At 39.3% G+C, this 14,947-nt stretch overlaps 1 long non-coding RNA gene across 1 annotated transcript; it reads left to right on the top strand.

The window, feature by feature from the left end:
* The first annotated feature begins 5,255 nt into the window (after nucleotides 1–5,255).
* Nucleotides 5,256–13,934, top strand: LOC149311786 (uncharacterized). Its single transcript, XR_016281501.1, has 4 exons — nucleotides 5,256–5,289; nucleotides 6,859–6,976; nucleotides 11,552–11,628; nucleotides 13,851–13,934. It is a non-coding gene; the product is annotated as an uncharacterized LOC149311786 (long non-coding RNA).
* The last annotated feature ends 1,013 nt before the right edge of the window (nucleotides 13,935–14,947 follow it).

Below are 14,947 nucleotides of genomic sequence, written 5' to 3'. Positions count from 1 at the left end.
AATAGTTTAGAATTCTCTCATATGTTGAATTGTTCTGTTCTTTTGCGGCTGTTCTGTTGGAAGATTGTGAGCAAATGATTTCAGATTTGGGCAGTGAGAAGCAGTGCAAAAATCTTTCTGATAAATAAAATAATTAGCATGCAAATATTATTGCAAGTTAGTGTCTTCCTTTGGGGAGATGCATGCTGTCTTTTGGCAGTGATAAAAAGAGCTAGCCATGACAGGGACATAGAACACGTTTTTAGCCCAGGTTCTCTAGAATAGATGGGACAAAATATCTAGGTGACTGAAATAAGTTAGAACAGGCTCTTTTGTAGGTAAAGGCATGAATCTCATTACAAAAACAAGGAGTAAATAGCTGGGTTTTTACATACTGCATTTTATTTTTAAAATGCTAAAGCTGGAGGCTTCCCTTTGCTAAAAAGATCTAGCAAAGATGAAGCAAATTTCTAGGCATCAGCATAAAACCTTCCAAAATTGGCCATGCAAGCTTTGCATCTGTAGAAAAAAATACTGAGTCATGCACGTCCACCCACACCATCCTTACAAAAATAAAAGCTGAAATGATTCAAGATTCACCCACATGCTGTTGGAAGAAAATACAAGCCTCACAGTCATACCCGCACACTTGCGCCGACTGTTAGCAAATACTTAGTGTACAGAAAGAAATTCTCTCCCACGCTCAGCCTACATGTAGACAGACGTTCTTAAAAATATCAGTGTTATTTCATCTCATTCACCAATACATCATGATTACGTACAAGAAGAGACAGAGAATAACCCCTTTAAAACCAAATAATAATACATTTGCATGATAAAATGGAAAATTCAGTCTGAAACTTCAGAGAACATGTTAGAGTCAGATCCCCACTTATATGTTAACTTATGGGAGATTTTATTTAAAGGCAGCAGAGTGGGGAAGCTGCTTGAGGTAGCAGATTCAGAATGCCATGGAATGACAAGCTGAGAGTATGTGACTTGCCCAAGGTCACCCAGTGGGTTTCCATGGGCAAACGGGGATTTGAACCCTGGTCTCCCAGTGTCCTAGGCCAGCACTCAAACCATTATGCCATGCTGGCTCCCAGCGTTTAATATGCACTAATACCATTTTTTATTTTTCTGCAATGGGATGGGAATGGGATGTGTTCATAAGCATGTTTTCTGGCCCGAGACCCTGTTAAGATCTCATGGAGAGCCAAGAACAACCCACTGGGATTGGTCAGAAGTCTGGTTCTAGTTTTGAAGAACAGTGTCTTGTTTTTGTTTTGTTTTTTAAGTGTCAAGCCTTGTGTAGGTCTGGTCTACTGTAATATATTTAAAGGATGAATTATCACACTTGAAACCTTTAATTCTGGATGAGTTACAATTTCATGGTCAGGATAAGGACAATGTGGAGCATCTGGACAGGCTGAGAGCTACAAAAATAGTCTTGAGGGGGCATGTTCATCCACAGGGCTGCACTTTGCTGATGCTTCTTCTGCTCACAAGTAATATCTACTCATAAATATGTCCCATCCATTCAGATTAAAACCAACAACAACAAAGATTTTTATGTATATGACGCACATACCCTCCAACATTTTACAGGTGCAAAACAGGATATGTGTGGCCAAGCAACATCAGAGTGTGAACAAAATGACAAAAGTTATTAATGAGGAAGAACAAGGTGAGGATGCAGCAATTTGCTTTTGCCTGAACCTACTTGGAAGGGCAATGTTATGTCCCTTCCTGTCTTCTCACTCCACTGAGTTTAAAGAGTAGAAACTACTTTTGCAGTTTGAACTCAGTTTGCAAGCTGAGAAGAAAAGGGGAAAGTGAGAGGAATAGAGAAGAACTGGGACATTTTAAAAGTAGCTGGAAAAGTGAGACGATAAAGGAAAAATCAGGACAATTGGAAGATACACACATGTACACACAGAGGCAGTAATTATAAACAATAAGGGGAAAGGAAATGCAGAATGTACAGATAGTGATACTTATGTCATAGATAGTGACCACTCTCAAAAATAGTTAAAACATGTAGTCCATTAAGAAATCTTGATCCAGAATTTATTTATTTAATGTCCTGCCTTTCTCCCAATTAGGTGGCTCATATCAAATGAATTTTTAGAAAGTACAGCTAAAACCTATTTGATACAAAGGTTAACAAACCATTATAGAAACAATTCTTTTAAAAATACTACACTATAATAATTTAAAATGCAGCAAAACAAAGTAAACAAATAAAACATGTAAGTTATGTAGGACAAAATTGGACCTCTTAACAAACTGAGATTTAGTGGGTTACATCGCAGTTTCTCCTTGAAGTTTGTTTGCTTCAGAATAATCACTTTAAGGTCAGTTACAGAGTATTCTTGGAAAGTCAAATTTTCTCCCACTGTTTCTTTAATATTGCAATTTCTGATGTTCATTTATTCTTTGGCACAGAGAGTGGTCTCTTTGTCCTATATACAATGCTGATTCCTTCTTACAACCCATCCCGTTTCTTCACATTCACCACAGCTGGGGGATTCGTGATGAACTGCCCCTTATTTATTCATGTTATTCTCTGCAGTAAGTGTGACTTAAATTACTGGTTTCTTACTACCAGTTTATCTATTTTATTTTATAGGAAACAGCACTATAAAACAAATCAGTGGTAAACTGGGCAAACAATGCAAGGAAATCAGAATCTTACCAGGAGAACAGAAGCTGATTAAATAAAAGGCAATTAAGGGTCAATGAATAGAAAGTAAGTAACAAGTAGGTTTTGATTAAAGGGACAGTAGTCCTTAATAGTCTGAATAGTATGTTACTTGTATTGGCTAACTAAAACAAAATTGTAGAGAGGACAGTGATTTTGCATTCGTTTCCATGTTCCACAAAAACCGGATGAACAAATGATGGCAAATATAGAGGGGAAAAAGGATAGTACAGTGGATCCTTGTTATCCGCTGGGGTTTGGTTCCAGAAACCTCAGTGAATAACAAAAGCTGTGTATGCTCAAGTCCCATTAAATACAATGGCATAGCAAAATGGTGTCCCTTACATAAAATGGGAAAATCAAGGTTTGATACTTGAAATTTATACTTTTTTTGAATATTTTCAAGCCATGGATGCTTGAATCTGTGAATAAAAAATCCATGGATAAGGAGGGCCAACTGTATGGAAGCAAGGTATAAAAACCACAAGAAATTAGAATGAAAGTATCCTTTCATTTCAAATGTTCTCAGTAAAATGAAACAGAGTTCAACTGTCGTAAGTTATCGAGTTCGCTTTCACTTCATGTTAAATAGGGAGCATCCGCAGCAGATTTATCAAAAATTCCATTCTATTAATTGATGATTGAACAGAGAGAGTGGTTTCCTGTCCTACAACGGGTGTTAATTTATGAAGATGGCTGTTTTGGCATCAATTATTAATGCAGTGAAGGATCTTTTTATATACATTTAAGGCAGGGGTGGACAACAACCAAAGGTTCAAGTGCTGCAACCACCTCTCCCCCTCCCAATACATTAGTGGGCCACATTGATCCATTTTGATTTTGGAAAGTCACTTCCTGTTTTGATCCAAATTGCTATTCCAGGCATTAAACAGGCAGGGGAAATGGGGTTCAAAAGTATAGTAGACTTTAAATGTCCATTGTACTTCCTAAAGATTTCTGCCATTTTTAGGCTTTATTATTATTATTATTATTATTATTATTATTAGACACAAGAAGTTCCCACATTTTCTGGGTTCACGGTGCCCTTAGTGTCACCATAATTTTTTCATAGTTCGAGGTCAAAAGAAATGTTTAAACTTATTCATTTACTATGACTGCATAATAATAATAATAATACAGTAGAGTCTCGATTATCCAACCTTCGATTATCCAACATTCCAGATTATCCAACATCACTGCTCAGTGATTTCTTTACATTTTCAGAGGACTGAACTGTTTATACAGTACATATTGTACATCACAATGTTGATCAGTGATTTCTTTACATTTTAGAGGACTGTTTATACATTACAATGTTATTCCTATAACATTACTGCAACGTTACTTTTACTGTTACTGCAATAAAACTTCAATACGTTTGCAATTCATAGTGATTTCAAGGCTTTTCTTGGACCCTCTGGATTATCCAACATTTTCGGCTATCCAACTATCAGCCCGCCCGTTTATGTCAGATAATCGAGACTCTACTGTAATAATAATATGCACAAAATGCAAATTAGATGCCCATATTTGGGAATATGGCAACCCTAGCCCAGATGCTAAGTATCTGTGAACAATCTGAAGGCATTTTCTTCAATTTCTTGTTATTCTTTATCATTGCATCCAGAGAGGACTGGACAGCTCTCAAAGAGGGCATGTCTAATAATAATAATAATAATAATAATAATAATAATAATAATAGGATTTATTTATATGCTGCCCAATCACTGGGAATCCAGGCGGCTTACAACAGAGGGGATAATAGATGGTTCCCTGCCCTCAGGCTTACAATCTAAAAAGACACGACAAAAAAGGAGAAGGGGTGGGGGGTGGGGATCAGGTCCAGCATTCTTCTCTCCCTCTGAGGCCTGGACCAGACATAATAAAACACTCACCTCTAAATTAGGACACATGGCCACACTAATCATGGTCCTCACCAATGATGAGGTTTGCATGAGGAGACAGTGTGGTCAAGATGGCAAAATGTATTATTGGGGAAGAATAGACAAGCTAGTAGAGACTGCAGCAGATTGTTTTTGGTCATGCCAACCAGGAAGGGCAAGGTTCCATCCTCTCATCTCCCCACTCCCCCCATGTGTTATTTCAGTGCAAACTACTCTTGCACATTGATCTTAGTTTAAGGAAATTAAAGTAAGGTGAGGACAGAATGGAAGAAGGAGAAAGAAACTGGAACATTTTAAAATCAGGATGATGCCATCCCTTCTGAGATTTTGGTTATTTCAGTTAGGCTGCAGCCCTGTGTGAAACGAGAACTGACATAAAATGTAGAAATGGGATCTTGGTATCTTTTACTATGGGGTGGAAAACTACATTAAGGCACCATATAGACTTCAGGTTGCATTTTCCCCACTCCTGTCCTGGTGACTCGCATGAAAGCCTTTTCTTTGACCTCCCAATTAAACTATTTGTGAACATTTCTGGATTTGACAAGGGAAATCAAGAAGCAAGCAAGGAGATCACTTCTTTCCTTCTGTCTTCTCTCCGGCTATAATGTGCCATTAATTAACATGATCTAATGAACTGAAAAGTATGTTTCTTCTTGATCAGACCTGATGGCCAGAATAAACCATTTCCTCCTTATAATGGTAAGTGTTTACTGAAAGATTAATGAGCCAGCATTACTGTGCATCAGTGACTTCCCCTCACTTCTCTCAGGGCCCCAGAAGTGATGCTTAAATAATTGGCTATGTTACACAATTGTTAAGTGCCAGAGACTGCAGCTGCCATGTGTAAAGCACCATCCATGCCACACAAGTCCCTGTGAGAATGTATGACCGGAGTTGCCCCAAGATGTTTGCTGTCTGTATTAGAGGACAAAATGGCATTCAGAGCAAGTCCCAAGATCAGCCAAATCAAAATGTGTACTACCCAAAGCTAAACAAGTGATTTGACATGAGGCAGAAAATTGTACAGTTGGGTAACTTTCGTATTCACAATCATTACCAAGTCATGATTTTGACGCTATTACTACAACGAAAATAGCCCAACTCCAACCTATTTTACTGGGCATCAACTGCTTTGGCAGAAGGAGGACCATTATGCCAACAAGCACAACTGAATTATGTTTCCATCAGGTTTTGGGAGGTTGGGCCAGAAGAAGTTACACATGGTGCATCTACATGAGCTAAATAAAATGGTCTCACCGAGTTTTCACAGTGAGCTGAAACAACTGGGCTTTTTCATTATCTCAGGGTTTTAACCTGGAGGGGGGAAAACGAGGGTTTATCCTAGTTTGAGCAGAAAATCAAAATATTTCTGTATGCACGTGGACTGCACTCCATAGCGACATTGGTATAAGGTCGGGGATGGGGGAAAGAGTTCAGAAATACACACATTCACATGCATGGGGAAAGGGGAAAACCACAGAGAAGCCACTGCCATGTGGCCGTAAATAATGCAGTTTATCAGACCAGGGTGAATTCAGAAGGGTGAACTGTGTGTGGACAGTTCTCCTGAACTCGCCTTGGTGTGTAGGCAAGCACATGGTTGCTACAGATTGGAGTAACCCAAAGATAAACTGGATTTTCTTGTCACCATAGATGTGCCCAAGTACTTAGGTAACTATAAGATGATACAAGATTCCAGCCAAAGTTTACACCAACAGAACTAAACCAAGGATAAAGGAGGGAAGAGGAGAAGGAAATTGGGACGTTTTAAAAGCAGCTGAAAAAGTGGGATGACTGAAGATTAATCAAGACTGTATCAGATTGTCCTTTCAAAGTCTAGATCATTACCTGCTGCATCAGAGGTAAAGAACACCCACAGCTCCTAGTGGGGCTATATTAGGCCCTAAAGGGACTGATGAGAGAGAAGGGACAATGTGCAAAGAAGACAAGAGCAGATAAAGATTTCTGTTTATTGTGTGAATTATTTTATAGGCTGTGTTCACATCTTGCAGTCATAGGATTTGCCTCTTTTCCTTCCTTATAAGCATTTTCCTGACTCCTTTGAACCTCCACCCCAGTGTTCTAACATCTGCAGTTTTATTCACATCCTACAATTTCAGTTCTGCTTTTATCTTTCATAATTTGCGTGAGAAAAAGATGCTCAAGAGGAGACTGCCAAGGGCAGCAAGCAGAGCCAAAAACTAAATGAAATAGGAAGAACTTATCTTTTAAAAAATTGTAATGGAATTCTTTTCTTTTTTAATTCAGGAGAAAGAAGTAAGATGCCAAGATTACAAGTCATGAGTTTGAGACTGCCGTGTTACTTCCAATTAGCTTATTTTCAGAAAAATCATGAAATGGGGAAATCGTTGCCCCACGTGAAAAAGTATGTGCACTAAGGCTCCTTTCTTTATTCCCATGGAAGCCTAAACACCTCACTTAGAGAAGAAGTTGAGGTGGACACTGACCAAAGGTGCAGATTGCCAGGATAAACCAAAAGAAGAAAGAACATCCTAGTTCTATCAGCAGGCAATAGCCACACCAGTCATCATCTGTATTATCATCATCAACCCAGCTCCAAAATAGAGAGATGGAGTAAATCAAGTAACATAGAATTAGAAGAGACCACAAGGACTATCCATTCCCACTGCATTCTGCCATGCAGGAATACACAATGAAAACACTCATGACACATGGCCATCCAGCCTCTGATTTAAAACCTCCAAAAAAGGAGACTCCATACTCTCTGAGGGAGTGTTACTGACAGGAAGTCCTTCCTAATGTTTTGGTGGAATTTCTGTTCCTGTAGCTTGAATCCATTACTCCATGTCCCAGTCTCTGGAGCAGCAGAAAACAAGCTTGCTCAGTATGACATCTTTCAGATATTTAAACACAGCTATCATGTCACCCCTTAACCAGGCTAAACATACTAAGCTCTCTGCCTCACTTCACAGCATGCTTTCCAGAACATTTTGGTCCTTCTCGTCTGGACATATTTCAGCTTGTCAATATCCCTCTTGAATTGTGGTGCCCAATACTGGACACATTTTTTCTGGTGAGGTCTGACCAAAGTAGAATAGTCTGTGTCCTTTGGATACCAAAATCTATGGATGCTCATGTCCCATTATCTGCATTGGCATAGTAAAATTGTGGCAAAATCAAAGTTTGCTTTTTGAAATTTTAAAAATATAATAAATAATAATAATAATAATAATAATAATAATAATTTATTTATAGCCCGCCCAATCACAAGGAATCCAGGTGGGTTACAACAATAAAAATAAAGAGAATAAAATAAAATACAAAAATAAATAAAATACTGTAAAATAAAACAGAGTGACGTGAGTTACAATAAATTTACAGTTAGGCCTGATGGAAATCGGGCCTGTCTTTTTCACTTCCTCCTAGGTCTGATGATGACAGATGACAGCGGAGGGAGGGCTCTTCTTTTTGAGGCCAGAATATAATTTCAATTTAATTTAATTTAATTCTTCTCATTAATTTAAGAGAAGAATTGGTGGACAGAGTGATGTAAGTCACAGTAAATGGGGAGAGGAACTAGGTAGGGAGGCCTGCCGGAAGAGATCTGTCTTAAGAGCCTTCTTAAAGGCTGTAAGAGTAGAAATGTCGCAGATCTCCTTCGGCAGGTCATTCCAAAGGTTCGGAGCTGCGATGGAAAAGGCCCTCTGGGTGACTAGACTAGATTTTATTGGCTGAAGTAGATTCTTCCCGAGGACCTTACAGTGTGGGACGGACAGTATGGAAGCAGGCGATCCCTTAAGTATTCTGGACCCAAGCTTTAAAGGTAATCACCAACACCTTGTACCTTGCCCGGAAACTAATTGGCAAGGTAGTGCAGGGATTTCAAAACTGTTGTTATGTTATCATTACGAGAAGTACCTGTAATTAACCTGGCTGCCATATTTTGTACAAGTCGAAGTTTCCGAACTTGGCACGAGGGTACCCCATGTAGAGCGCATTATAGAAGTCCACTCGAGAGGTTACCAGTGTATGTACTACTGTTTCCAGGTCTCCCGATTCCAGGAAGGGGCGCAGCTGGCGTATCAGCCGAAGCTGATAACAAGTGCTCCTGACTGTCGCATCCACCTGAGCTGTCAGGTGAAGCGACGAGTCAAGGAGCACCCCCAAGCTGCGGACAGAGTCTTTCAGGGGAAGTGTGACCCCATCCAGAACTGACAGACATAATTCCATACCTGGGCTTGGGTTTCCTATAGCGAGTACCTCCGTCTTACCTGGATTCAGCTTGAGTCGGTTTTCCCTCATCCAGTCCAATACCACCCCAAGACAGGCATTCAGAGGAGAGATGTCATCCTTAGTCACTTATATGTTCAAGTCAGGGATAGTTGAATCTGTGGGTGTAGAATTTGTGTATTTGGAGGGCTAAATGTACTATTACTTTCCTCAGTCTAGACACTATAATTGTATTGCTGCAATCTAGAATTGCATTGGCTTTTTTAGCTGCCACATCACATTGTTGGCTCATGTTCAGCTTGTGGTCTACTAAGAGTCCTAGATCCCATTTATATCTACTGTTGTCAAGCTAGGTGCCAGTTCTGGCTTTTTGATGACCAGCCAGAACTAGATCCTTGGGTTTTGCCAGGACTTTACCAGTTGTTGTCACCTCCATGTCTTTTTAGTCCATTGGGGGACAGGTGCTTGTAATTTTTTCTTGGATCTGCACTAGATCTCTTCTAATTATTGTTGTTGGTATGGGTTTCCTGAGCTGATCCTATGATTTGAAAGGCGAATTTTCTCCTCCTTTCTATTTTCATTTTCACAATGTTATAGGGCTATAGTGCAGCAGTGCAACTTCACTGATGCACTATATAATTTTTTAAAGAAGAAGTTAGAAGAAGAAATTGAGCCCTTTTTTTAAAATTCCAATATATATAGGAATTTAAAAAGAGACCTGCTTGAGGGTGAGAATAAAATGTTGCAACTGGTGCTGGGAATTATCAGAAAATAGTCAGGACAACAGAAATGTTTGCTAGAATCCTGTTGGGAAGTTACAAATGCTTAAATGCTGTAGTTATGGTACTATGCAGTGACTCCTGTTCCGATCCCCCCAATCCCCACTTACTAGGCAGCAACTGCTTCATTTGATGGGTGTCTATTCCTCTGTCACTTGGGGAGCAGATAACTAACAGTCCTCCTCCCTTCTGTGAGTGATCTCAAGCGTGATGCAGTTTCCCCTCATACCGGAGATCACTTGCACAACAAGGGGCTGGACTGCTTCGTAATCTACAGGGACGCAATTCCCCATTGATCACAGCAACTGCTGCCCAAGAACTTAGGACTGGGGAGCTTTCAAGTCCCTATCTATCCCCTAAACTAGGAGCTAGGTAGGGATCGTGAATCCTAAACAGTCATGAGCGTGTAACAGTAGGTTAAACATCCGTAACAGCCCAACAAGATTCTGGCAATTCGCTATTTATAAAATAATAAAAGAACCATAGTAATAAATACTGCAACTTCTTGAAACATTTGCCCCATCTGTAAGATCCCACAGTCCCTAAACCATCATATGGTATTGCACTCATTTTCCTGCAAATTCTGCCTGACACAGATATCCGTACATTGCTCGGCAGGGTGCACACTAGTCTTTTCCCCTCAACACACGCTGGTTGTTGGAAGGGAAGTTTTTATGCAGCAGGCTTTCCATCTCTGTTTTGTTCTCTGAAACAAGTAGCAGGAACAAAGGAAGGAGATGAAGGGTCCACGGATTTGCTAACTGCCAGGCAAGGAATAGAGGAGGAGGGGTCAAGAAAGAGATCACATATTTGCTGCAAGGGGTTTCAAGAATCCTCCCTTATTATTGTATTGTTTTAATTCCTTTGTGCTGCCAAATTAAATCTGTGGCAAAGATGCCAGCAGAATTTTAAACCGAGATGGAAAATGTGGTTTGTTTATGACTACATGCTTCCATATATATAAATACACAGAGACAGGCCAGGAAAATGTTTTAGACTTGTTAAAGAGTTGGTGCAAACACAAGAGGATCAAGAACATCAGCTAAGGATGAGATTGTTGTTTGTTTGCTTTTAAATCACTTTACATTGTAGTCCTTTAAAAATTATTCGAATCAGCTTTTAAAATTGTAAATTTTTTATTTTATCTTTTTTTTTTTTTTTTTTTGTAATTTTATGAATGCCAATTCTTGTCTGTTCTTACATAGCTATAAACAAATGAACACAAGCTGAGGAGCACTTCAATAATGAAATATTCTCACTCTCAAGTTAGAGGGATCACCTACTGTTTTAATGTAACAAGAAAATAAGACACTTTTAATACAACACAGCCTTATACTAATTCTAAGCTTCCTCCTTCTCCTCCTCTTCAGCCTTGTTATTACCATAAGTATAAGGGTCAAGAGTACTGATAACACTTCTCACACATTAGGTCAGTAATTATTACTGCAGTCCTATAAGGAATATTAATATTATTTTTCATTCTAATTGTGAAATCACATGATGGTTGTCAACAGAAATGGACCAAAATGGGGCCACTTGATACAGAAAAGGAGGTATTGGCATGTTCATAAGAAACCCAGAGTGTGTGAATTTAGGAACACACACACACACACACACAAACCCACTTCTTTTTAAACTGCCTTCACACAGAGATACACATTTTTTCAGGGTGCAGAAAGTGTGACAATGGACACCAGAGATGGGACTCATGAAGCCCTCCAGATGTTGCCAGACTGGAGGTCCCAGCAACTGTAGGCTATCTATTATTTGGGGGGGGGGGGCTTTTCTAGAGTATTGGTTTTCTAAAATTATCATATTAATTGTCTTCTATTTTCTTGTAAGCCACCCTAAGATTTTGATTGAAAAGTGTTATTTAAAAATAACCTTCAAATGAGAATTTGCTACCATTTTATGACACCAAAATAAGCTTCCCTTCCCACATTATTACTATTTATTATTCTCATTTCTAGGTGCCTTTCCTACAGCAAGATAAAGGAAGCATACATGGCGGTCCTCCTCCCCAGTTCATCCACACAACAACAAGGAGGTGAGGCTGATAAAGAGTGATTGCCCCAAGGTCACCCAATGAGCTCTATGGCTTAGTGGGAACTTGAACCCATATCTCCCAAGGCTCTGAAGTCTCAGTCCAGCCGTCAGGACTCTAACCACTACATAACACTGTCTCTTTTCCTCTTTGATGGGAAAGCAACCAGCATCTGCTGGACCTAAGCCTTTCACCCACTACCATTTCCTTTTCCATATGTACCATGCCTTACACTGTAAGCCCGAGGAAAGGGATCTTTCAAATTTATGACGTGGAAGCTATCCTGAGAGCCTTTTTGGCTGAAAGGTTAATAAATACTCTAAATAAATAAGATGTTGACTTCTGGACTCACCTCCCCCATAAAAGTCCACAAATGAGGCAGGGCAGTTTCACAGTAAACAACCTCACTTGAAAGCACCTATAGTGTTGATATATACACACCACATAATTATAGCAATTTTTAATACCACTTTAGCAGCCATGGCTTCATTCTTTGGAATCCTGGGGTTTGTAGTTGTATGAAGTACTCAGAATATTCTGCCAGAGAGCTTTACTGCAGTAGATTGGGAGAATATACCAGAGAATTCTAAGAATTCCTCTCAAACTACAAATCCTGGGATTCTATGGGATGGAACTATGGTAATTTAAGTAGTATCAAACTGAGTAGTATGGATATGTCCCCAATGTGTAATAGCAAGTCAAGACAAGCATGCCTGGTTTGGAGCACAGATCTGAATATGTATGGAATGGTATTTATACCCAGAGTTGAGGAAAGTTATTATTATTTTTTTTTGGACTACAACTTCCAAATACCCCAGCCAGAACAGCTACAGGCAATGTTGGCTGTGGCATCTGAGAGCTGTCGTCCAAATAATAATAATAATAATAATAATAATAATAATAATAATAATAAATCAACTTCTCCAATCTCTCATTGTGTGTTTTCCTCTTCAAAGAGCCATTGTGGTGTAGTGATTTCTATGTTAGACTAGGACTCTGGGAGAGCAAATTTGAACCTGGCCATAGAAATGTGCTGGATGCCATGGGCAGGTCACACTCTCTCAGCCTAAAGGAAGTCAATGGCAGACCCCCATAAACAAATACTTCTGAGAAAACTCTCATGATAGGTTCACCTTAGGAGCCGACATAAGTCAGAAACAACACATTCTCCTCTTTCCTTAACAGGACCTTAGACAGTAAAATGCATGTGTGTAAGGGGATGCTTTATGGTTTCTTGTTTAACAGGACACAATGCAAATATGTGCTTCCTCTATGCAAAGTCCAATCATGGAGAGCTGCTGTTCTTTTTTCCTGAATGTTTAGATTAGTTTTGGATACAATCCTATAACATTTACACTGGACTCTTCAGAGCAGACATTTATAGGGTAATTCTATAAGGCCCTTGAGATATAGTAATTCAAATTCACCTAGTGGCATCACCACCCCTGATACCACCCAATGACGAGGGTGGGGTACCAGGGGGCAGCCAAAAGAGCATGCTTGGCTCTCTCCTTTGCTGCAGCAGTAGAGATGTTCTTATGAGGAGGTCTGCATTGCTGCAGTAAAGCCGGGAGAAGCTGCTTGGACCTCTCCTTTGCCACAGTGGTGGAGGTCTCCTCATGAGGAGGGCTATGCCACCATAGCAAGCCCTTCTGGGATGTCACCCTATACAGGCCACGCACCCTGCACCCTCTAGTAGTGATACCACTGAATTCACCTGTATGGTCATTGCATTCAAAATCTGTTTGACAAAGTGCTAAGTTTCCAATTAAGTTTTATCCAGTAAAAATAGTCTGCAATTATATCAATTATTGATAGGGAAGGGCTTCTGTGAGTTGTGGTCCAAAAGTAACTTTTCTAAGTCCTAAAGACACCGCATGTAGTCTTCTAAGGCCACCCACAATGAAGTGTATCTTTTTAGTCTGACTTCCTGAGCCATTGAGACTCATAGGAATGGATTTAAAAGTTAAAACTGGGTAGGGATTATTAGGACCTGGAGCCTAAATAAATGTAAAGGAAGGTAATGAATGGAAGAGAGCCTGGCAGTCTCCAAAGAAAACTCTCCTGTTCATGAAATGAAGAGAACATGAAGGAGCACCTGGCATGCGTGTGCTTATATCTTTGGTGTGGAGGAAGTTGGATGTGCTTTGATGGGGTGCCAGTTGTGGTCGTTTTGTAACTGAGATTGATGTTGTGCATGAACTGACTTACTTTACTATATACAGGTCATCAAAGGAACCAGCAGAAAGATAGGATCACACAGGAAGACTTAGAAGTAGAAATTGTTTGAAACATCTCATTAACAGCGACAACAAAAAGGACTGCAGATATTTTCAATAAATACTTTGAATGATGCATGAAACATGCATTGGTTTTTAAAATTTATATGGCATTTAGGGTTGCACTTCAAAATAACAGACTTCTTATACAGTATTTTAAGGCACCTGAAGCAAGAATTGCCCTCTTTTAATTATGTAAATCACTCTGCTTGTGACCTACAAACCCTATTACATAGCAGTTTGCTAGGAATGTAGCTCTGTTTCCAGGTAATAGTAGAGGCTGAGCATATACCTCAAAAGGAGGCATGCAAGACACTACACCATACCAGTATCACAACATTCAGGAGAAGCCATTGGGCACCTGGCTTAATCTGAGCAGAGGAGATGTTTTTTATGTAGTTTTATTACACACAAGAGATAGTGAAAATAAAATTAATCAGTAACGCTGCAAGCAATAACGTTATACGGAAGTCTTCAACAAGCAGAAGTGTTCTGGATAACTTCAGTCTATATTTCTTATCAGCAGGAAGGTTTAACATATAGTCAGGATAGGGTGTTTTTTTTTAATATGGTTGTGTGTGTTTTAGTCATGTTTTTAACTTCTCTGTGTTATTGTAATAATTTTATATTATTTTAACTCAATTATTTTAATTGTTTTTACATTTTTATTGTGACGTTTTAATAATATTTTTATCTTGTGAGCCACCTTGGGTCCCTTTTTGGGAGAAAGGCAACATAGAAGTAAACTACATAAATAAACAAATAAATAAATATTAATGCATGGAGAAGTATTTTCTAAAGTGCATGAGATGTCAGCAGACCATTTGTTGTTTCCTAAAGCAAGAAGGGGAATCATGCAGCCTTTCAGTTACTGTTGAACTGCTACTCCCAGCATTGCTCATGGCAATGGTTTAACATACATATTCAGGCTAAGGATTTGCAGTCTAACAACATCTAGAAGACCACATGAGTCCCACCTCTGCCTAGAACTAAATTGTTTGGCAAGTTTCATCTTTTATTCCTGTCACCTGAAGGGTGGCAAT

Source organism: Sceloporus occidentalis, unplaced genomic scaffold, assembly GCF_023333645.1.
Source record: "Sceloporus occidentalis isolate IW3139 unplaced genomic scaffold, rSceOcc1.0.p SCAF_5, whole genome shotgun sequence".
Lineage (NCBI taxonomy): Eukaryota > Metazoa > Chordata > Lepidosauria > Squamata > Phrynosomatidae > Sceloporus > Sceloporus occidentalis.
This window is presented reverse-complemented; position numbering and strand designations above follow the sequence as displayed.